The 26,273-nt window shown below is 33.9% G+C and overlaps 1 protein-coding gene across 2 annotated transcripts in view; it reads left to right on the forward strand.

Annotated features, from left to right (window-relative positions):
- Window positions 1–26,273, forward strand: part of AKT3 (AKT serine/threonine kinase 3) — a 391,924-nt gene that overhangs the window by 127,579 nt on the left and 238,072 nt on the right. The window lies entirely within an intron of this gene.

Below are 26,273 nucleotides of genomic sequence, written 5' to 3' on the forward strand. Positions count from 1 at the left end.
GGTGGAGGGGCAGTTGATTCAGAGTTGACTGGGTTCAAAGTGATAGTATTTACCTCTACTATGTCATATAGAAAAAGAAAATAGCTTTGGAAGTATGGCTTTTTATTTATTATATTCTCCTTCTCCTTCCCCTTCCCCTTTTCCTTCTTCTTCTTCTTCTTTTTTTTTGCATAGTGACAGGGAATCTATAAATAGTGGTTAATACAGGAAAACTCCTAGGCTAGACATTATCTTGACAGTTGGTGGACAGATGCTCCTGATTTGAGTGTGAGACTGAGGTATACAGAAAGCACTTCAAAATACTCTCATAAGCCAGCCAACTTTATTTTCCTTATATTGGGATTGAGTTTTTGGCTGCTCTTTAATATGCTTCTGGTAAGAGCCAGGTCAAATATTTATGGTTTGTTTATTTTGAATATAGCAGAATCTAGTCATTTTTATAAATCTTTCAGAACTTACTATTACTTATAAACTGATATAAAAAAGACAACATATACATATCAACAGTTTCACTTTGAGTGTTTTATTTAAATTTTTGAGATAAGTTTTATTTCTTTATTGATTTTTAAATAACGTGCGTTCATTATAATCAAAAACTTAATAATGTATATAACTGTTGATATTTTTCTAAAACATTATTCACTCTCAGTGCTAAATGACAGAAATAAGGAAAATAAGCATCAATTATTCACTCTCAGTGATAAATGAAAGAAATAAGGGAGATAAGCATTTACTTTGCTCAATCTAGCTCTGTGATTTTTTAGAGAATACAAAAGGAACAGGTATATGTTCCTAATGGGAACTTGGAAAATAAGGCCCGAGGCATTGAAAAAAATGAATTCCAAATTACCTTGTCTTCATATTTGAAAGAACTTTCTTTTTTAAATTTTTTTTTATATTGGAGTATAGTTGATTAACAATGTTGTGTTAGTTTCAGGTCTACAACAAAGTGATTCAGTTATACATATATCTATTCTTTTTCTTTTCCCATTTAGGTTATTACAGAATATTGAGCAGAGTTCCCTGTGCTATACAGTAGGTCCTTGTTGGTTATCTATTTTAAATATAGCAGTGTGTACATGTCAGTCCCAAACTCCCAATATAATGTTGAATGAAAAGTGGCTTTGATAATTTTCAAAACAAATACCCGGATTTATTTCATCCATTTCTTAAGAAAGATTAATTACTTCCTAGACAAGGTACTTTTTGTAATACTTGTTTTATATTACTCATGACTAATATAATATTTCAGGCATGAATTTGTCATGATATTTCTTCTTCTGAGTTTGTTGACGTTTTATGGAACATATGAATCTTTATTTTTCTGCATTTTGGAAGAAATTTTCTCTTCCAGTGGGATTGGGCAGGGCACTCTCATTCAGGGTTCTCCAGTTTGGAGTTTTTCTTCTTTTTAGTTGGAAAGAATTTGTTGACCCTCTATGTGTGATATAATGGCCCTCAGACTTTATTTAAAGACTTTGGCCTGGGGAGGTATGGTGGTCACTGGAAAATAGAAAGTTTTGTGATTGAGGAATTTCTTCTGTAAAATAAATTTGACAGTTATATTGTTTTCTCCTTAACATTTTTGTTCATATGTCTGAACTCAAAGGAATGCATAAAATATGTCTTAGAAATGTAAAAAATTAGATGGAACTGCTTTGATGGAATTATGACTGTATATTATAAAGTAAATTTAGATCATTTCTGTTTCAATTATAGATCTCTTTCTCTAAAATGTTATAGCATGTTTCTCTTTTACAGTAACAAGTTCAAATGTAAGCAGTAAAAACTTAAGCCAGCAGTCTAGTACTTGCAGCATGAATTTAGTAGATGTGTCAGAATGTATGAATTGTTCTTAATGTTAAACATTTTGTTCATGAGAATAGCATAACACCTGCTGTGACCTTTTAAGCTATGTAAATTTTAGTGACTGTAAAATTAAAATGTTTTCCTTTCCAAAATGTGTTTGGAAATTATTTAGAATGTTTTATGCTTGGCTCTTTTAGAGATTTTATTATGTATTTAATGTGAAGAGATTCAGATTTGGTATAAAAACTGAAGCATATCATAGTTCCTAGTTCTAAAAATCTTTTAAAAAAATTATCTGTAGGATAATCTCATCTCTGATATACCTTGTCCAGGAGAAACAGAAAGTGTTATCTAACACTAATATCTGTTTCCTTTTAGCACTGACCATTTTGGAGTCTATGAATATACTGATACTTTGTTAAAGAAAGTATCAAATAGATAGGATTACATTGGAATAATAAAATTTCCAGGGCTATTAATTCCCTTTTCTCACCATGATATAAAAAATAGTAAGAAAATATAAGAATTGTAAGAGTACTACTTATTTTTGTAACCCTGTTTGCCAATGGAACGTGTTGCAGAAGGTACTTTAAAAGAATGGTTTACGTGCTTATTTTTTTCTGAGAGGTATACTGTGAGTTAGGAAGATGTTTAAAAGAAAATGGTAATTCACATTTTGATTTGATGCAAATTGCAGTAATCCATAATTTTATTATGGTTATAGTTTTGAAAGATATTTGTATTTCAGGAGAATACGTCTTTAACTGGTTAAACTCTTGAATTAGGTCAATATTGTGATATTACCAAGTCTGCTTTTTTCTCCTCACATCTTTTAGACCAGATGAAGCAGGCTCAGTCAGGTTGAGACCCTATTTGGATAAAAATCATAGAACTCTATGTATTACGGGTGGTAAAGCACATGAAGACTGTACTTATATTTGACACTTGCTCATATTTGACTTAATACTTTTTATATTGAGATATGATTTTGAGTGTTTCGTGTGTGTTAACGGAAAAAAATTTACGCTCCTTAGTGGCAGAGACTGGTTTCATCCCTTTATTTCTTTTTAAGTCTTTTTATTGTGGTAAAATGTACATAAAATTTACCACTTTAACCATTTTTAATTGTACATTTGCTTTCATTTCTTATGTGTCCCTTGTAATGTAAGGTAGTTCAGAATTTATTGAGAATGTATACTAGATGTTCAATATAGCAGAGCTTGGCTGCTTGTTCACTAAACTCATTTGAATACCCCTCTCACCCCAGCCCTACATATCCAGACTCTATTCCCCAGTTGTCTTGATACTAGGTGTAGCCATAAGTCTAAGTTCTGATCCCTGAAATATGAGCAGCATTAAGTTTTGTGACTTCTAGGCATGGCTTAAAAACGTCTCCTGTATTCAGTCCTCTTTCTCTTGTCTCTTCTAATGGCAATCATGAAGCCAAGGAGATGGTTGAGCCTCTAGAAGGAAGGAGTCTGGGTCCTTGAATCACTGCCTGGAGGAGAGCCACCCACAGATCAGGAGTATTTGTTTGACTTTACTTGAGCCCTAAATAAAATTTTGGTTGTGTTAAGCCAGTAAGATCCCATGGTTTATCTCTTTAAGCAGCTCACGAATACACTGAACACTTGTTATAGTGAATAATTTAGTTTACTCAAAATTTAATTCTGTTTGTTAGGAATTGGAAGTGGAAGTCAAGAAAACAAAGTGGAACTGACGGTGAGAAATTGAGTTTGGCTCCAGTTGGAGGAGGAGTCAATGTGAAACTAACTCAAAAGATGAGAGATGAATAAAGGATAGTGAGAAAAATTTAGAATGATGTGTTAGGGAACTGATAAGAAAAACAGAGAGAGGAGAGAGCAGGGAGTTAACGGTATAAGCACATTAGGAGAGCAGTCCTGGGAGCTGGAGGAGTAGGGGGCATTGTTAAATAAGAAAATCAAATCTCAGAGTTGGATAGGATTTTAAACACTATTGGTTTTCAAAATAGGAATTTTGCCTCATTCCATATGCAGTTTACAAATGTGTTTTTTGCTTATTGCAGGTTTGTTTAATGACTATCTTGTTAAAACGTGATATTCAGAAAAAAGTGTCATTATTAAATGAGCAGAGTTGCAAACCTACATGTGTGTGCTGCAATTTAGATTCACTACTCGGATTATTTCCGAAATGAGTCATTCTCTTAGGTACATGAAAAGAATTGAATTATGACTATGTTTTATGCCTATATAAAATACACTATATCATACTTTTACAATGCCTAAATATAGGTGAAATTTGTCTTGTGTTTTAGACGTAAAATACTGCATAGAATGTTTAAAAAGGAGAACATTTATGAATTCATTTTACTAACATTTACATTTACTCTTCATATTTTAAGTTGATACCATTTAACCTTTTTGTGCCTCAAACCTGGATTTTATCACCCAATAAAAAAAGCAGATTGGTTAAATATTGTGGCTTAGATAGCTTTTTAAGAAAAGCTTTAAAAATGAAGAGTTAATAATACATGTAAGTTAAAAATATACAACACGACTGATCTGATGTTTCCAGTTTTCATCTCCTGTGTAAATTATAACGAAGAGAATATGTGCAGTCACTGGCTGATGAATACTAATGTCCCAAGTCTTGTGTATGGTGGCAGTGGCTGTAAGATGTGACAGTTTTCTTACCCACTGTTTACAGCAGCTCAGCTGCAGATTAAATTACCTTTTATCCAAGTGGTAGGATACTACCTGACCTGCACTTTGGGCATTGTTGAGGTAGCAGTGGCAACCTTTGATTGAAGGGAAAGGTCCTTTCTCTTCCTGGGCATAGCATCCAGTATGAAAAGAATATAGCTCTCTTCTTTCAAGCTACACTTAGTCCCGTGCACGTTGAAGATCATGACGTGTTGTAAATTCAGTGTCCTGGTTTCATTATCATGCATTTTAAAACAGAAATGCTATTAAAGGTGATCTGAGTTTCCAGGATTTCTTACAAGTATAATGTGGAATGTATGCTATATAATCTATAAGTTAGCTAGAACTGCACTGGGCTTAAAGTCAAAAGAACTGGTCCATGGGTGTGTCTCTTAACAGCTCTCAGTCTTGGTTTCCTAATCTGTAAAATCATAATATCCTACAATCTTAGTGTTAAAAGTGACCTAAGGAGCAATTTGGCACAAACTTTCACTCCAATTTCTTTTACAATATCTTTGGTATATGGCCATCCAATGATAGGAAGCTCAAGATCCCATTCTCTTCTCCCACTGAGTGCTTACAGTTTTCAAACTCTTGAGCAAAACATCTCTCCATTCTTTGTGTGCCATCTACAGGAGCAGAAACTGCTGATGGGAATATTAATACCTGACCTGTCTGTTTCACAAGTCAAGGAGAGGATCACATGAAATAATGGGAGTGAAAGCGAAGTGAAGTATTATGAAAATATCAAATCTTGTGATTAATACTGGATAGTGATTTTTCAACTAATGACTTGTGTAGAAATTAACTACCATTTATAGTAGTGAAATTATTTCTGCGATAAACTAAGTTTTCAATCCCTGACAAGTTAAATAACCTTTGGAACACTGTCTGTCAGATGGAGTCTGTCAGTGCCCTAGTATTTTTGATGATACCTAGTCTCCACAAATTAAAAATCTTGACCCACAATTTAAAAACTACTGGACAAGACTTTTGGGGAGACATTTAGATTCTCAGTGTACAATAGTAGTTACCTAAAGACTATAATATAAACTGAACTTGTAGTCATATGGAAGTCACATATACTTTTGCCACAGGATTAGTGTTATTCTTGAATATATTGTGTAAAAACTACTTGCATAAAAAGAGGACTGTGTTTCGTGTACTAAAAGTGGATGACAGACTCAAGTGAGTTCTGCCTGGATGCCTTAATAGTTCTATCTAGTAGTCATACGAAACGTAAAGCAGTTTTGGGTGAGTTATTGTTTTTTACCATGTTCATTGACTTATTCTTGAAAGCTTTTAATTAGTAATTTTCCAGTTGCTGAAACTAATCCAGTAAACTAGAAATATGTTTCTTGAAACACACACACATGCACACAGCTAGCATGGCTAAGTGTACTAGAGACGCCAAGGGTTTATTGCTCTCTCGGTAGGTAGCCCTTTCTAAGGGAAAATGTTCTACCTTCACTCCCTGTTATTTGGGATAGATAATTCTGCCCCAGTCAAGCTGATGAGTGGACATCTGACCCAAGAGCTTCTTCAAGGAGTTGGAGAGGTGAAAGACTGAAGTAGCTAAGAGATGGAGAGGTGAAACCATAACATTGTGTTGGGGTTAGAATTGGTATTAATTTATGAGGGAACCAAATCTCTAAGCAAGGTGAAGACCTAGTGGGCAGAGAGAATGTGAAAATATAGCAGACATATTGAGAGAGATGCAGTGGAGTGGTAGGGGGAATGGGAGAGAGAGAAAGAAGAGAGACCGGAGACAGAAAGAGACCAGAACATCCACAGTCCCTGAACAAGACAAAGGGAAGTGATGTTCGTCATTTTCCAGATCTAATTCGCCCAAGTTCTACCTATACAGCTCTTTTCCTTGGATGAGATTTTTGTATGCTTACAATAAATAACCCTTTGCTTGTATTAGCTTTAGTGGGTTTTTGTTCCTTGCAACTGAAAGAGCCCTAAAAGAGCACTAAGGGTAGAGACAAGATATCAAGGGTAATCTTTGGCTGAGGCCTGCTTCTGACTACTATTCTAGAAATAACCTCTTTTTCTTCCATTCTTTTCTACATAATCATAATAAAATGTTAAGTAATCGTTGCTTTTTAACTTCTAGGCCCTCTTGATTTGAAATTCTGTGAATTCATTCTTATTGCTTGATTTGCTTTTATTATAGAAATGAGAAGTTTGTTGTAAACTGATGCATTGCTTTTATTTCTGCTGAAGAAGTCTGTACGCGTGTTATTCTTCTTGAATCTTTTAAGTCTTGGAGCAGGTTTGCCATCATTGTTAGGACATCAGCAGACCAATCATTGTTTTCTTAGTGGTGTGTCACAGACTTTGACCAAATATATGCAGGTATTTAAGAGTATGCTATACAATATAAATGTATTTGGTACCTATTTTGAGGACTTCAGTTATTCACATTTAATAAGAAAACATCAGCTTTTTACTTCTGTGGCATATATGAGCTCTTAAAAAGATATATTGTAGGTAAACCGAAATGAGAATGTTATTGGACATACTAGTATCATTTGGTTCTGTAATTCTAATCTATAAACATTTTCTTAACAGTTTAGTTCAGACTGAATTTTGTTCTCCCCATTGCCATCCCCCCTTAGGTAAAGTCTTCAGAATTGTGATTACACAAAGAAAGCATTCATCTTAAACTATTCTTTGTACTCTTGACAAATGCTTCTTATTAAAAGAGACTTTTAAAATCATCTTAATTTATCCCCTTGGACAATTAGATTTTTTTGCATTATCATTACATAATGCAAAATGGTTTCAGATAGTTTAGAAGTTGTTGGTAGATTAGCTAAGAAAAACTGATGATGAAATGCTGTAGCACAGTTTCTCTTAAGTCAAGCCAATCTTTAATATTTGGAAATGTTTAGTAAACTAGAAAGCAGAATACAAAAATGAAATATTTTAATTTTAGGGTAAATTGGTCCTGTGGCTCAGTACTAGTAGCATGAGGGAAAGCCACTATACCAGTAGTGGGTGATAAGGTTTTTATTTTCTAAGTTTATATCTTCCAAGGTAGAGATTTATTGTAGGAAATTATTGTTGCAACTTGTTGGATGGGCTGATCCTTCTGAATGTAATTATGCCTGCTTTCCTTGGTGGGATCACAGTCCTCTAGGATGGTATTGGGATCTTATTACCATTGATACAAACATAGGGTACTGTTAATTGAAGACACAGATTACCTCAGGCTTGAAGAGGGACTCTTGAGTTCTATGTTGAACTAAAAATTCCTTAAAATATTTTACTTTTTCGTGTCCCCAAAGTACTGATCAGAACAGTACTTGTGGATACATGTAAATTGTGAAAATTCAGACCTATGATTTTATTTCACTTCACTGGAAATTTCAGTGATTCATATGAGTTCTAGTTGAGTAGTTCAGTGTTTAAAATGTAGTTCATAGAAGATAAACACTTTACATTTTTATCTAAAGAGACACACAACTGGCATCAAAATGAATTTACTCCTGATTAGAGAAAGAGAAATCTTACAATTTTTTTCTACACATTTTTGTCAGAAAAATGTCACTTATACTGGATTTGTAAGCAATGCCCTAATGTTACTGAAGACTTTTTTAAAATAGTGAGTTTTTATAGATTTTGAAGTAGACAAAAAAGTCAATTTATGTAAAAAAATTTTTTTAGAAATATGAAAACTTTTGGATATTATATCCTCCCTGTGCCTATCATGGTGCTTGGCACATGGTAGTTAAACTATTTAATAACTGACAGATTTTCTTGAAGAAAATTTTAGGACACATACAAGGAAATTTAAGTCTAGGTTTACTGATACACATGGAGAAGAGTTACGTCTCCATCAGTGAAATATAGACTTGAACCACATGATCTCAATGAAAGATCACTTGGTGATTTGGTATCTTGAAATGTGTCAGTAGAAATCTTCCCAACAGCCATAGCTTATTCTTTTGGAATTTTCAAAATATACTGTACCTTAACAGCAACACTCCAATGAACCTGTATTCATTCTTTTTTACTGAGTTAAAGAAAAAACATTTTACAAAGTGGACACATTGTTTAATTTTGTTTTGCATTTAGTAGATTGGAGTGCAAGGCCAATAAATTAAACCCAGGCAGTTCTGTTGCTAATTACATACAACTTCTCTTGAGTATCAGATATTCAAATCCATTTTATGAATATGGTAGAGAGAATAACAACTGTAAAACAAAGCAGTGTGCATGTAAGTGACTGTTAGCGTGCATTTCAGAAAGGATAAATGCTCACCATATGGTACAATTACTGTGTCCAAGTTTTCAAATTAGCTTCTCTCATCCTCCTTATTACTGTCTTTAAAAAGAGGGGAAAAAACCCAACATGATTTATCTGCTCTGCAGCAGAACTCTTGACGCAAAACAGCAGCCCAGTTCTGTCCAGTTTTTTTTTTTTCCTTTAGCATAATAGAGGCTGTCGGACTTTTTTATACTAATTACTGTGTGAGCCTCAGATGAACCCCCTTCAATTCACAGGGCTTTGTTAAGGGAGGAGCTGTCAATGTGTCTGCCCGTTTGCAGCTGTGCTGTGGCTTTAGCTTGCTTAACATTATGCTGCTTTTTAGACTTGACAGAAGGGATTTTTTTTTTTTTTTTTTGTATTAAGGCAAAGCAGCCTTGTAGCGAAATGGTTTAAGCAGCTGCATTGTAGGGAAGCACAAAGAAGTTATTATTGTGTCTGTTTAGGGGGGGTAGAATGGAGGGGGAGATATTCGGCTGCTGTTGATGCCGATTGTTGACTTGCCATCTGCCAGATAGGGAGAAGAAAAAAATGACAGCTCCAGCAGGGTGTTCAAGAGGTTGTTTGGAGAGACGCATAAACATGTGCAGATGTCGAACTGAATAATGGCTAGAACTTGAGACGGTTTATGATGCTGCTGATGTTTGTGCATATACAGAATGAATGTATGTGTGGATTTGGTTAACCAAGGCTACATACTAATTATCATTGTTTTCCTGCATGCCCCTTCCCCTTAGCTTGTTAATTAGTTTAGGAGTTTAGTACTTCCTCTTCCTTCTCTTATTCACATCTAGTTGTAGAAAACAACTTCTCTTAAAATGGCAATAAAACCTTTCTTATTTCTCCATATAGATGATAGCTAATCTATTTGGTTGGTATTAGGTGTGAACTTCTAACTGATAACAGGAGATTTTGATTAGGAAATAAGTCAGGTGAAACACCATGCTCTTAATGCATACATATATTAACAGTTTAACACTAGTCAGCATGTAAACTATTATTTGAAACTGAATTGATTTTATAGCCTACCACTAGGGGTGAGATGGAGTACTAAATTCACTTTGCTCAGTAATTCCATCATACTTTGAACTTAGATGTTACTAGTTGTGAAACAAAGTTATATGGGAACCTGGCCTTATTGGGTACCACTCTTTTTCTCTTGGTTGTCTTTGATTCTATAAATGACAGTTACACATTTTCATTATGGAGTAATGAATTGGTTGTATATTTCCTTCTGATCCGCTCCTGTTATTAGGTATTAGAGATTTGCTATATCTGTAATGTTTTTAAATGCTGTGATAACACTTAACTTCAGGGTGCAGTGTATATGTTTATTTAATGTCTTTTTTTTATTACTTTGACCTTAAATAATTGAGAAGGAATAGTGATGTTGGGTAAAATTTCTCAAAGGTATTTATGTTGTAGAACACCTCAAATTTTTGTAAACATCAAAACCAATCACAATATGAGTGAGAAAATGAAAAGAGAAGCTCTGACTTTTTTGTTTTGTTTTTTCCTATTTGGATTTCTATTCCCCCCCCAAAAAAATGTGGGGAATTAAAGAGTTTTTATTTTGACTTTTGGTAAACTCATGCTTTCCTAAAACATTTAGGGTTTTGTTGCCTAATTATTAAACAAAAAACCTTAAATGTAGTTGAAAGGCAAACATACTGACAGAGCTTTGTGTCCAGAGTAATGTCTTTCTGAAAGGACTAAAGGGAGATTATCTGTTATTTCTACTCTTCATAAAGAAATAGAGGTCAGGTCTATTTAGAAAAACTTTCTTACTGTCGATTTTTCCACAAGTGACTCTAATCTGTATTTGCTGAAAAGGCACAGAGAACCATCAGCTACATTGGACCTTTCCTTTGCCTTGTATATTTAGTTTTTTCTTTTATTTGGAAGACCACACATATGTCCATATTTTTGTATGTAGAATTATGTACATATGTTTATAGTTTCGTAGTCAGTCCTGATATCCCTCTGCCAAGCTTGGGAGGAAGCAACATGCCATTTTTCAGGTAGAGGTGTTAAACTGAGAAGAGGTGGTTTGACAGCGGCCAGGATGTTAGTGAGAGGTTGAGCAAAAGCAAGCTTGTATAAAAGCAGGCTTGCAGTTCTGTGCTTGGTTCATCATATCATGTTACTTCAGAACCATTTGTAAAATCTTAGTGCAGGCAAATATACTTACTAAGGTGATTGAAATATTCAAGGCAGAGTGTCTTTGAAGTTACCTCCACCAGATTTAAATGTCAATTAACTTAGACGAGCGACTTTATGAAAGTCCCTTTAATCTGTTTGTGTTTTTTAACACAATCTTTAATCTTCATGTGTTGGAAGAAGGAAACAATCACTGATATTCAAGGATCTTGTAAGAACTAAATGAGATAATAGTATATTTGGAATGCCTGGAACATGTGCAATGGTAGCTGTTACTAATATTTTATTTTTGTTGGGTATGATGTGTAAGTCGAAAGGCCTGTAACTATTGTAATTGGAGTGTTTATATAATGCTCTGTTGCAAAGTGAGCATACAAAGTTCTAGAGGCCATCTAAGATATATAAGGTGGTTTTCTTAGAACCTTATATTTATTTAGTGATTTATATGATTATTTCATAAATCTGAAGGGAAATCAGTTATTTCAAGGGAATATCAAGAAAATTGTTGAAAGTAACTTTTTTCCGGGTGTGAGATCAGTGTTTATTCAGTAATGATTATTTTATATTGTATCCTGTAAAATCATTTTTCTACTTAAAAAATTTAGCACGGGATTGCTGAAAATTGTATGCATTCCCTTAATTCAATATTAATCTCATTATTTTGTAGCCATATTTTTCTCTGCTATGGCCAATACTTAAGCTGTATTTGGGTTATAATTATTTTTAAAATAAGGTGTTGGAACACATTGCAGTTAATAAATGTAATAATTGTAGTGAGCAAACAACACTAAAAAGAATGTTTTATCTCCTCCGGGCATTTTAAAGCATTATTTGATTGTTCCAGCACTTCATTTTGCAGACAAAGAAACTGATCAAGCCCATATAGTGGTGAAAGTCCTGGGGTAAGCAGAAGTGTTTTTTTAGAGGAATGAAGAGGAAATGGCTTTGACCTGAGGGAATCAATATATTCAGTATAGGATGGCTAGTTACCACTCAGATGTTGGTGGTTCTTTAAGGTTTTTCTTTTAAAATTGTTGTTTCTGTCAGGCATTCTCTCTTTACTAAATACTACTCAATTTTGGATGAAGGGCAAGGGATGTTGCACCTGGGAAAGCTGCCTGATCCAGTTTCTAAGAGTGGTTAATAGGACTGGGTATAGTCACCAAGAACTTCTATTTTAGTTTTGAAGAATAAATTGGTTATATTAAAAAAAATAAACTTCAGTTTGAGCAATGCTAGCTTCATACTAGTATATTTTAATGTTTAATAGCACATGGGTAGTGGATGCCAGCATTCAGATACAGATAGTTAAGTGTTGTACTCTTATATTTTTTTAAAAATTGTATGTTTACCAAAAACAACTTATAATACCAAAGAAGTGGAAATATCCCATAGCCTATGAAACGTATCACAGATTAGGATGAAACTGTTTCACAGTGAGGACATTTCACATATGAGTGAAACTGTACTTGGTGATTTTCAGGATAATTCAAAATAACTTTAGGAATTTCTAGCTTTAATGTTATATAGATGTATTTGAATTGTGCCTCAGAAAAATACTGCATGAATAGTAATTTTTAAAAATATTGGCCAGTATGTTGAAAGAATAGTTCACTGTCTGACATTCTTTAAGGCATCTTGCTAAATGTTTTGGCTTAAAATTTTTAATGTGTTTAGTTTCAAGAAAATCTGATTAAAGATGTTGGTAAACTTGGTAACACTTTTTAGAACAGAAGATGATTAAGATACAAAGGCAGAAAGGCATAAACCATGAAGTTCATGTGTTTTTTTGGCTAGGCGAGTCACTTATTTGCTTTTAGACTGGAACACAGCATCAAAGTTCATAATTTTATACTTTTAAGTGAAAGCACATAGAACAGCAGCTGTTGTTTCCTGGCATCTTTCTGAAGAGATATTTAAACTTAAATATATATATTTGTTATAGAAAAGAATTTTATGAAATGACCTTCTTTTCTGTCTTTGCATTTGCATTATTTTCAACTGACTCTTTTAAGATAGCTCTTTGTACTTTCTGTTTTAGTAAAATAGGACTTGGAATTTAGTTTAAAAATTTTTTTGACCTTAGAAAACTCCATGGTATAGTATAATTTAAAAAGAATAAAACTGTTTAATTCCAGGAGTACATATTTTTAAAATCTAGTTTACCCAAAGTTATGCCAGGTAATGGCATAGTTCCTAAGTGGAGAAATATACCCAAAATTGTAGAAGCAAGGACTTTTCTTAAAAGTAAATACAAATTTTAAATAAAAGCATCTTTCTACTAAGTGGAAACCATATTTTTGGAGATCTTACTGTCCAAAAGAAAATTTTATTTACCTGCTTCTGATAATTTTTATCTCCTTTCAACAGGTCATTCACTATAAGACAGCTCTTCGTTTTCGAGGCTGTGTTTATTTAGGGGGTGGCCGGGGGAGGGGTGGTGGTGATGTGCAGTTTGGACTTGGATAGTCACTAATTAAGTTACACCTAAAACTCTGACATGAAGGTTAGCACTTTTCACATTCTTAAATTAAAAGTCTGTCAGGCCACTGGTCTATACAGGGTGAGTTATCCAGTGTTTTGTACATCCTAAAAAGATCTTTGACAAGTGAATACCAGAAAATGTTTTTCCTACTTTGTGTGAAATAGGTACTTTCTGAGGAAAAGGAATAAAACACCCAATGCACATTGCATTAGATTCTAGAAAGTAAATTGATAATCCTTACGCTATGTAAAGATTTTTATAGTTTCAGAATCAGCATGAAAATTAAGTGGATGCTTTGATCCTTCACTGCCAGTTTGTCATTCATATTATACTTTATTAATAAATGAGTGGTTCATAACAAACGAGCCTATTGGCTGTTAGCTGCTTATAAGAAGAAACTAGAACCCCTATTTAGTTTGGGGCTGAATGTTAATCTCTGTGAAGTACTTTATCTTTACTGAAAGATTTGTATGTTCTCATGTCCTGCAATTTTTAAAAAGCAAATTATTCTACAGAGACCATTATAATAGAAACTTAATATTTAAACAGCACAGAATCATTTATATAATTTTGCATTTTATTATATTTTGAATAACTTTCATGATATTGAGTCTTCAAGTCATTTTCCTTCATGATGCCTTGGTTTTAAGAAAATCTTTCCTCTCAAGCTTACTGGAAACATTTGAAAACGAGTGTTATTTGCTTGTAGAAGTATGGATAATGACAAGAAAAGAAATCAGTGAGCAAATATACAGGTTGTTTTATTAAAATTTATTTTTATTAGAATGGTAGGTAAAGACTGTTTTCTGTAATTTGTCTATGTGTTAGGTAATACTGCCCTCAGAGGGCCAAGGTAAGTAAATTCATTTTTTAACATTGAGAAGCAGCTTTCTTGCTGTTTATCTGATCTTTAAACTGGCTCTGGGGAGGAAAAATGGACTTCTTTGAATCATTGAATAGCGTTTGATTTATGGTTGCATCGCTTTGATTTGTTCTGTTCTTTAAATGTGTTAGCTGTATCTGTGTACCTCACTTTGATGACAGCCTCTAAGCATGTTCAGTTCTTTTCTAAGAAAATTATAACAGACGACTGGCCACATATTGCCAAATTAGATTGGTTTACAAAGAGGATAAGAAAATTACCTAGAAAAGTTAAGATGATTTTACTGGGTATGTGGGTGTGTTTTACTTTTTGTCTCTTTGATAGCAAATATTCTGGTATTCAAAATTATTTGAACCATGCTTTTGAATGTGTGGCAGCATTCATTGAAATGGAAGCATTATATTCCCTTCAGTTTTATAAACTTAAGCATAATCACATCTTTCAAATACAATAAATCCAGAATAATGTACTTCAGTGGATATATAATTGTTATATGTAAATATAAATATACTAAAAGTTGAAATACACTATTATTACATTTATAAAAGCCTAACATTAATGTGTGGTTTAACATGTCTCTGAATTCAGAGTATTTAAGATTAAATGATAATTAACTTGTGTAATAAAGAAGTAAAGTGGGAAAGGCCTGATGTGAAAATAATGAGTTGCATGCTTTTGCCTTTTGCTTTTTGTATGTAGTAACTTTCTTATGAGATAATTTGAAACAAACATTGAGATGTTTAGTAGTAAATCCAATGGAGTGCTTGCTTTTTTTTTTCCTCCTGGAGTTACTTGATACTGAATTAAGGAGTATTTCTGTGACAGCATTACCAGTTTTTAGTGAAAGATTTAAATTGGTCGAGCATAAATGACATGTAATTCATTATTATCAGTAATAATGGGGGATAAAAATAGGATATAAGCAAAGTGAATAACAAAAATTGAAACTTTATCCACGAAAAAACAGCACATACTTTGCTCAACTAATGTGGAACAGTGATAGTCTGTATAAATGAAATTAACAAATTACATTTGAAAGTTTTTTTGGTTTTTGTTGTTGGTTTTTTGTCTGTTTGTTTTGTTTTGTTCTTGGGGGGGGCAGTTGGTAGCCTGTTCAGGGAACAAACCCTACGTTTGAAATTTTAAAAAAATTATATAAGTTTCAGGTGTATAGCATTATAATTCAATATCTGTATATACTACAGAGTGATCACCATCATCACCATACGGTTGATCCCCTCTACCTATTTTGCCCACGCCCCAAGCCTCCTTCCCCTCTGACAACCGCCAATCTGCTCTCTGTATCTACGAGTTTGTTTTTGTTTGTTCATTTGTTTTTTGATATTCCACATATGAGTGAAACCATATGGTATTTGTCCTTCTCTGTCTGACTTTAGCCTAATACCTTCAAAGTCTATCCATGTTGCTAATGGCAGGATTTCATTCTTTATTTATGGCTGAGTAGTATTCCATTATATATATTGTATAAATTGTGTATATATACACCACATCTTCTTTATCCATTCATCCATTGATGGATACTTAGGTTGTTTCCATATCTCGGCTATTGTAAATAATGTTGCTGAACATAGGGGTACAGATATCTTTGTGAATTAGTGTTTTCATGTTCTTTGGATAAAGCTACCCCAGAAGTTGGGTAGCTGGGTCATATGGTAGTTCTATTCTTAATTTTTGGAAGAAACTCTATACTGTTTTCCATAGTGGCTGCACCAGTTTACAATCCCACCAGCAGCATCCTGGGGTTCCCTTTTCTCCACACCTTCTCCAGCATTTGTTATTTCTTGTAACAAATCACGTTTTATTTTATTTTATTTTATTAATTAATTTATTTTTACATTTTATTTTAAATACTCGATTTACTTTTGTGCAGTTTAATACGTTGTACATATTAGGCACTCACTAAGTCTTTTTTGATTAGCTGTACTTTTAAGAGGTTTTATTTATTTAACAAATGCTTGTATAATACTTACTATGAGCCAGATGTTCTATGTGCTTTACAAGTACTAATTTATTTCTTCTTCACTACTGTTGTCCCCACTTTCCAAAAGAGGAAGCTGAGGCACAGATTAAACAGCATGCCCAAAGGCACACAGCTAGTGAGTGGCAGAGTTGGCATTTGAACTCTGGACTTCACATAATGTGTGCTCTGATTTTTATTCAGATCTCAACTTTGTCCTTTACTTGTTACCAGTGTCTCAGAGCCTCAGCATCACTATCTGTGTAACGTGAGGATGTCCTAGCACCAGTCTCTCCATGCCTATGTGAAGAGGTCTCTTGTGCGTAATTCCTGAGCACAGTCTTGGCTCAGTACATTCAAGTGCCCTTGCCTGCCTTGCTTTCACCACTTATATACTGTGATACAAATCTCAGTAAGTCTTAGTAAGTATATCGCCTATGGAAAACAAAGGAGGGAGGAGAGAAGTTATGGAAGGCCATGGATTCATCCTCAGAATAATAGAGTTTGTCATTTGATGCAGTGTGATTTTTGGGTCCCATGCTATTGGAAAGCTATTATAGGAGACACTCCATTGGTGAGAGTCCAAGATAAAACCTGATTCTATTTTGTTGAGTTTTGTTCTATAAGGCAGTGATTTTAATATAGGGGTGGGAAGGTTGAATCACCTGAGGGTTTTTTCAAATGTCACAGGCCTCCTCCTGATGAGCAAACATACAACTTTCTCTGCCAACTCCCTGTCCCTGCCATAGTGAGACACTATTATTGTATATATTGTTGTATATTTTACCCATCAGGAGTTACAACAGAAAAATGGATTGAGCTTTGCAGGGTTGTGTTATAGTGGGGTTTCTATTTGAAAGAGCTTTTCTGACATGAGTGTAGTCCCTGTTTTTCATAGTGGTAGGTTTATTCATCCATTCAGTTACTAAAAAATGCCAGCCTTCTCTGTGGTAGGTGCTGGTGGTACATGTAAGTAGGTTTGCAAATGGACTCAGCCTTTCCATGTTTGATACTCATTAAGACTGTTTACTGCAGTGTAAGATATTACATTGATTTTAATATTTGGAGAATATGATGTGGTGAAATGCAAAATATTTACAGTAAGGAAGTTGTAAAAATTTCTATTAAAGTCTTTTTAAATTGGTCCATTTCTTTGAAATAGTTTAAAATTCTGTTGGCCCTAGCTACTCTGTTAAAATACTGCAGGAATGACTGTATGCTTAATGCAGTGTGTGGAGCTGGAGACTTTTTCCTTATAATGCAGGAAGCAGATTAAAAAGAAAGCTTTGCTTTTGCAATCTACAAGGGCGTAAATGTAAGCAAAATAATAATTTAGTTCACATTTAACCCAGCAGGAAGCTGAGTACAGATTGAGTAATTCTCCACAACATACCTACTGCTAAGTAAACTAATCTCACGGTTTATTCTTCATTAAATTGCCAAGATGCTGTTTTTCTGTTGGCTAGTTTGTATGTGTGCTTTGTTCTCTCTCTCTCTCCATTTTCCTTGCTTTTCTCTCACATTAAAACTTAATACTATAACTCTATTAAGATATTCTTATGTTTAAAAGAATAATTAGTAAGTATCACATTTTTGGCTTACAGTATACTGTTTCCTAAAAACAAAGGGAACCAGGATTTGATTAACTAATTTACAGAATACCATGAAACAAGTACCAGAATGTTTAAAGGTAGATGGTAATTGTGCAATTTTCTGGATAACAAAAGAAAATTATAAAGTAGACTAAGTACTGGCAGACCCGGCATTCTGAGATCTTAGAGAAGCTGGCATTCCAACATCTTGTGGTATTCAGCGCATAGGTACTTTTCTCATGATTGCTTCAAGCTTCAAAGCAAAACATGGATCCCAGGCTTCTTTAGGAAGTAGATATGAAAACTATATTTAATATAAAAATGACAAGTTCATGCATTATGCAGTGGAAGCAAAATTTCTTGACTATAATATACTTTTCAAAATAATCATGAAAGAGCATATGTGGTAAAGCAGAGGAATGTGGGTACATCTGGAAAGCATTTAAGGCATCTTGGAAGCATGATGCGAAATCACCAAAATTGTAAACACCTTCCATCTGTCCAGTTGCAGTGGTAACATTGACTAGTACAAGAGCAGACAAATCTCTCAGTGACCTTATGTGATAGTCATACAACCTGGGTGAAATCATCATAAAGATCTGAATGTTTTGCAATATGACCTCATGAATCAATACTATACAGAAAATCATGAGAGGAAAAGACAGGCCTGGGCAGTATCTTGAAATGTGAAAGGCAAAAGTGTGTTATATGTTATGCTGGATGGAAATAGTGTCATAAACTATATAACCATGCTTCTCTGCTTGCATTGTCATGAGGCTTCAGAGAGGAAGGGGTGCAGGGCCTCATCCTGAATTAACACAGCAACAAACCTGGATTAACAAAGTTCATTTGTGAAACGTTGAAGGACCATATGCTGATACTGCTCCCAGTCTCTTCCCCCACAGAAATGCATCAAACAGCAAATATTATTGAACACCTTTTTCACAAGGCACTTAGGTTGCTATTTGGAAATGCCAAGGTATAGGAGATATTGCCATCCCTTGGTATGACCTCCTGGAGCATGAAAAATGATTAAAGAAGTGGAAGAAGTTTTCGTTTTAAATTTTAATTGCTCAGTCATCTGCTTTTCTCTAGCTCTATTTTCACTGCTGCCTACTGTACTTAAAAGCTCCATGAGGGCAGGTACTATGCCTGTATCATTCACTGTTGCATTCTCAGTGCTTTTTTTAGTGCCTTTTTTTAGTAAGTATTTTGACACTCACTAAATATTTTTGAATGAGTGAATCTATTAGAAGCCCATTTCCCCCAATTTTAAATAAAAATGTTTAAAGAACCTTATTCATTGGTCTGTGATGCCCATTGAGCAGTACCTTAAAATGACTGAGCTGGGCAAGAGTCATTAATGCTTTTGGCATGTTTTGCAGATGTCACCTAATTTTCAGAGACTGTCAGCACACATCCAGAGCTGGTTAATGGCTGTTTGTTGAAGAGATTGCATAGAAGACACCATAGAATTTAACAATTTTAATTTGTCCAAGGGCAAAGAAAGAACATCCTTGAAAAGGACTTAAAGAAAGGGGAATGATAACCTAAAAGTTTAGGTTTGCAGGAGCTGGGAAAGAGTCAACATATATTTAGTAAGCACCTACAATGTTCAAAAGCACTTTCATTTATTAAAATTTCAGATTGTCCCTATGCAGTTGAAAAATTGTTATTATGCTAGCTCATTGCAATGTAGATAATATAAGAAAATTTCTTTAAGATTATTTTCAAGACATCTATAAAACAGTATGATGATAATTTCAGTGAATAGAATAGAAACTCATTTCTTCTATTCCCTCAGAGATAGAAATAGGGCTTTTACTTAGAACTAATTGGAATATGATACTTGGATCTGCTATATAAAAATGTAACAGGCAATTTCAAGAACTGCGAATATTTTGTTATGTTTATCATTATACATTTCTTCAGTAACTATATTTAGTTATATTTACAATATAGCACACTATTATGAATTATATATTCAGTATTCATTTATTTATAGTGCTAATATTTATTTATGAAAATCCACTAGTGGAAAAAAGATTCTGCTATGTTTTCTTTGAGGAAGTTCACATGTGTAAATTTGGTTGGCATCTGTCAACAAGCAGCAGAATATTTACAGTATTGTGAACCATAAAATTAAGTAGATTTTATACTGAAATTAACATTAGGGCTTTTTTTGTCTTAAGTAAAAATTGACCCATGAAGACTTACTTAAGACTAATGGTTTCTTAAAGTCATAAATTTATTTTTATTGAAAACTGTCATTTTTTTATTTAAAGCACTTCTTTGGAAATTCTTAAAATACTTCTATTTTCATGGTATTGTACCCTGTGTATGTCATTTAATAAAAATAATTCAGAGAGATCTAAGACTTGTGCTTTTTTCTTTGGAAGACTAGTTACCTCTGTGATACCCTACCCCTATCTTTAAAAAAAAAGTAAGAGGTATTAAATCAGTGTTGTGTTTTGATATTGGATAACCTGTTTTATTTCTTTAGCTAGGCTTTGTTTTATATACCTGAAACTAGTTAAAGAGACTTTTTTTCTGCTGATGGAGTAAACTTATTACTGACTGCTGCCTATTGCCTCATTTATGTAAATACTCCTGAATAAGTGCTGTATTGAGTAGTAGAATGTTTAACGTGAGGTGAATTGTAAATATTACCATAAATGATAATGGCTTCATTTAATAATAACAATAATAATCTAACACTTGTTATATGCCAGGTAATGTTCTAAGTCCTTTTTATGTCTTTCCAAACCCTTCAGGTAGGTACTGCTATGATTCTCATTTTTCAGGTGAAGAAACTAAGGTGTAGAGAGGTTAATTTCCTGCAGCTGATAAATGGAAGAGTCAGAATTCAAACTCAAGCTATTACCCCTCAAAGGTGACACAGACAAATAATATTACATCTTAAAAACTTGGATTGTGGGACTTCCCTGGTGGTCCAGTGGTTAAGACTCTGCACTTCCAATGCAGGGGACACGGGTTCGATCCCTGGTCGAGGAACTAAGATCCCACGTGCCGCATGGTGCAGCCAAGAAAAAAACTTGGACTGTGATTAAACAAGAAAATAGAACATAAAAAACTCAATGTTTTCAGGAAAGCTAAGTTTCAGCTTTATGACGAGTCAAAACAATAATGCCTGTTTCCTGACATGCATGTGAGAATGCCTTCAGCCTCTTCCTTAGCGAGTGATTAGCTTTTGAAGCCTCTGTTATAGCAAGTATGAGTGGCCATTGGTAATTTTAAAAGCTATATCACCTGTATCTACAACAGAAACCATAATTTCAGTTTGCTTTAAGAAATTACAAGTAAATTATTAAGTAAGGTAAGAAAGCTGGCAAAAGTCCAGAATCTGAAGTCCTCATAACTAAGTAAAACTGAACTCCAGTAAACAGCTTCTTCCAACCCCACATTTCATAAATAGGATTCCCTGCTATTTATAGAAGTGATGTGGATTTTTCCCTCTGTATGCATAAGGTATTAACTATGAGTCTCTATACCACTCATGCCAAGAACTTAATCAGTAGGGTTTTGTTTGTTTGTTTGTTTTCTGTAAACAAGCCTTTGGTTATAGTGTTGAGACGCTGCATTAGTTTTCTAGGGCTGCTGTAACAAATTACGGAAAATTGGGTGGCTTAAAACAACAGACATTTATTCTTTCACAGTTCTGGAGGCCAGAAATTAGAATCAAGGTATCAGCAGGTGTAAGCAGCAGGTGTAAGTTAGAATCCAGGTGTAAGGCTCCCTGTGGAGACTTCAGAGGAGAATCCTTGCCTCTTACAGCTTCTGGTGTCTTCAGATAGTTCTTTGCTTGTGGTGCATCATTCCAATATCTGTCTCCATGGTCACATTGCCTCTTCCTTTTTTCTATGTGTCAAATCTTCTTCTGCTTCACTTTTATAGATATTTGTAATTGGATTTAGGGCTCACCCAAATAATCCAGGATAAGCTTCTCTTTTGAGAAGCTACTCTTCTCAAAATCCTTTTGCCATGTAAGGTGTTATTCTCAGTTTCCAGGGATTAGGGTGTATACATACATTTTGGGTTCACCATTCAGTCTACTACAGAAGCCAAAATATCAGAAACTTTGTTAGAAATTATGTGTTATGATGTTCATAATAGTATACTTCAAAATATATAAAGCCTCCAGCCAAGGAGTATGAAAGAGTTGGAAGCACGCATTAAGGTAGATAGAAAGTTGTGATGGAAATCTTGTCCAGGTGTAACTGTGGTGCTTGCTGACAGTGCATACAAATTTGGAATGTATATTGATGGGTATCCATAGAACAGTCTCTTCAGAGGACTTGGTACCACATAAATGCTGCTGCTTTATTTAACAAGACTTTCTCCCCATTATAACCAGGCTGTCTCTTAAATTAGTTGAAATCTATGGGCTATAAATATAAAAATATGATGCAACTTGGTTTTAATGCAGCAGGTATAAACTTAGGTGTAAATGCTATGCTTAAAAAATAAAATGTGGTTGACTTTTAGCAGTCTTTCTAAAAGGATTTGTGGCAGAGAGGGTAACTTTATTCTAGGCACTTAGCCCCTGTAAAAGCCAGGACTTTTTGGCCATATTTTTAGAGCAGCCTGAGAAGATGTGCCTTATTTGAACTCTCACTGCCTCAGCTGAGTGAATTAAGAAAGTGTTCCATGAACAGCTGGACAAGATCCGGTTTTCTTGGGAACCCCAAGGCTGCAGGAACAATTCTATTTTGCCATCAGTTTACACAGTGTCTTGCCAAGGTGTTGTGAAAAGCTATAACTTTTTTTATTCTTTTAAGCTAGGAATATTATTATTCTTCTGTACTGGGTCTGGAAGGTGGCAATAAGCTCACTTTTTTCTTTTATTAATACCTTATGAGTTTGTGTCCTCGTAAGGCCCATTTCTTTGATCCTCGGTTCCACTTTTGGAACTAGAAAATGAATATTTAATTAGGCCAACACATCATGCTATTATATGAGCTTTAGTTAAGAATGTTTATAGGAACCTATAAAAAAGGATCCACTTTCAGGGATACTCAGAACCCTTCTGCAAATTTTAGGGGGTACCTGAAATCTTGTGTAATACTGGAATATAAGCTTTATGAGTTAGAGACCATTTTTTGGGGGGGGGTCTGCAACTGTGTTCCTAGCACCTAGAATAAATTAATAAATACATGAATGCACTCCAAGCACTTTCTCAGAAAGTCCATTCATACTATAGATGAAAAATGACAAGAAAATAAAGATTACCTTCAGGAGTCTTCATTGAAAGTTTGAGATCCACTATTAGCTTAGCGTGACAGTACAGTTGTTCATTAACTGAATCAATTCAAAATTAGTAATAAAATTTTGTGAGAAATACTTATTTTTATCTAATAAAGAAGGGAAATTTTGACTTTCCAGCTTTTCTTCTGGGTAAATGACTGTCTCACAGTCTGGGTATAATGTATTACCTGTCAGGGATGCATAATAAATTTATTTTTAAGAACTTTTTGGTAACCAGCAGTCCTGCTATAAACCACATAAAATACTTTAAATTTCTTAAGATTTGTTTAATAAAAAGATAAAATTTTGTGGTGATTTTTGTGTCTTTCATCTGCGCATGTAAATACTTAATGGCTGACAGGAAATTATTTGTAGAAATGAAAACTTTTATTTCTTTTAATTATACACTTTTTAAATAAGTGTATTTAGTACTCTTAAAATATAAGAAGAAATGATGTATAAGAAGAAATGGTGTTACCGATTTTTTCTTCTTTAAAATTTTCAAAGTGAATTTGTTTCATTTTATCCTTGGTATAATTATTAAACCATTATTATTTAGCTTATCAGACTTATAGCACTTTGTACCTGTATAAATTTGTTATTGTTTTAAAATAGCATTTGAACTCTAAATATTATATTACTAATTAGAGAACATTTTATATTTTATATAGGAATACTTAAATATGAATGGAAAAATAAAACAATAAGTACAATCAAGAAAGGAACAGTTTCATTTTTTAATGGGGACTGTGGATTTAGCATTCTGGTTTTATAAATTTGGCCTGTGTTTATTCACATTAGGGCCATATTTTTAAGTAAATTAAACTGAGGAGGGGTGTCAGGTTTTCCTTTTCTTTCCCTTAAGTTCCTTTTGTGTGCTTATATACTTGTGGGGAAGATATTCATATACATATTTATTCATTTAGTAAGTTATTATTGAGCATTGATAAAGTGGCAGGCACTAGGTTGGGCAGTTGGAGTGTATCACTTTAAGGAAAAAGAACTGACAATGTTTACTTCCGATGGTTAACACTGAGTTTTAAAGCAAAGAGTAGAATTTTGGAGAACATATCTGCCATCATGAGCTTCACAGCTTCCTACTGCTTACTTTGATTTGTAGTGATAATGAATGTGATCGTATAATGAATTGTGTCAATATTTGGAAGACCAGTATAACTTGGTGGACTAGTGTTTTCTAAACGAACAGTGAGTGATGTTACAAAATCATGCAGAGTGTAAAAGATTCATTCAGTGTGAAATACAGACCAGTGGACTTAACATAGCAGAGTACAGAAAGTTCATTGATAACGGTTTCAAATTCCACATTGCAGTTAACCTTTTAGAAAAAGACTGTTTGTCAAATGCTGGTGTAGTATCAAAGAAAGACATCCATAACTATCTGAATACTCTGCCCTTTTCCAGCTACACATCTGTTTGAGCCAGATTTTTTTTTTTCTATATTTCAATCAAAACAACATACCGTAACAGGTTAAAGCAGGTATAAGACTGGCTGTCTTCTGTTAAGACAAAGATTAAAGAGACTTGCAAAGATGTAAAGCAGTTCTGCCCTTCACACTAACTTTTTTGTTTTAGAAAATAAAACTTTTCATAAAAATATTAATGTTGCATGTAATGAGTTTATTGTTACTATTAAAGGAAGTAATAACTTAAATTTTCTTTTCAGTTTCTAATACAGTAAACATTATAGATCTAATCTACATACACAAAAATTTGTTGGGTGTATTTAAATATTAAAAGTATTTAAGAGTGTAAAGAGATCTGAGATAAGAATTTGGAGAATTGCTGATTCAGAGGAATGATTCCACACCTGAAATACATGTTTGGGGTGAGATTATGGAAGAGCTCACATTTTATACTAAGAAACTGACACTTTACAGTAAACAGTAAGGAGTCAGAATATTTTTGAGCACAAAATGATATAATGAAAGCAGTACATACAGACATTAGAATTATCTGGAGGTGATAGATGTATAAGATGGAAGGAGGGGGATGAGTAGAATGGGAGAGCAGTCACAGTGCATTAGCAGAAGGGTAGATGTAAGGTGTTAGGGCAGTTTGGGTTGGCTAAACGAGAGAGAGAGACTTGTGAAGGCAGTATTGACCTACCTACTGATAGGATAAGGAGAGGGAACAGTCAATTGTTAGGTTTGAGCTTCGATAACTGGTGTCAAGAGAAACGGATTTGTAGGGAAAGCTGAACTGCTTTCAAATTTTTGTAGTGCTGTGATTAAGCACTTGAGATTGAAAAGCCAGGTGGAAACATCCAGTAGAAAACTGAAAATTGAGACCAGGGAGCCTTCCAGCTCTGAGAGTATCATGGAACACCTCTGTTGCTTAAAATTTAAAAGAAGTATGAAGTAAGCAAATGGCGATCCAGTTGTTAAAAATTTATATTTTGGTGGCTAGGTGATAGCTTATATCAAAATCTGCTAAAATATACATTTATTGACTATTATGTGCTTGGCACTACCATGTGTTCTTAGTTATTACATTTGTGTGTATGAGTGTGTGTATGGTTTTTAAGCTCTATTAACCCATGTTCTTTCCTTGACTTGTTTACAGCATTTGTACAGTTTTTTTCTCATGCATAACAATGAAATGTTGTTTAAACAAGTTACGACCAAGATTTAACAATGAAAACAGAATTTTTCCCTTTCTTTAAAAAAAATGACACAATTAGTTTTGGTACATGGAAGAGAAACATCTATTTCATGTCCCTCTTATGATAAGTGTTTTTTCATTGAAATTCCTTGATACTGTGTGTATGATTTATTTTCCAAGGCTTTTTAAAACGGCTGAAAATATGCTCTAACAACCATCTGATATGAAAAACTGAACAAAATGTGTACTCAGTTGAATGATTCTCTGAAGAAATAATGGTGCAAATGAATTATCAAAGTGTGAAATCATTAAAAACAAAACATGTTTGGGTTTTTATTGAATCTTAATTGCAGGCTTATGTATTTTCTTTTGTAAACTAAGTTAAAAGAAAATTGCCTATCTAAATTTTTGGAGGCCAGTGTTGTAGGACATATATTGTACCATAATTTATTTTTCACATAAAAGCTGCTGTTCCTTTTTTCCTCCAGCATTAACATGCATGCTTTCCTCATGTAG

The sequence above is a fragment of the Mesoplodon mirus genome, assembly GCF_964341445.2.
Source record: "Mesoplodon mirus genome assembly, chromosome: 3".
NCBI classification, from domain to species: Eukaryota; Metazoa; Chordata; class Mammalia; order Artiodactyla; family Ziphiidae; genus Mesoplodon; species Mesoplodon mirus.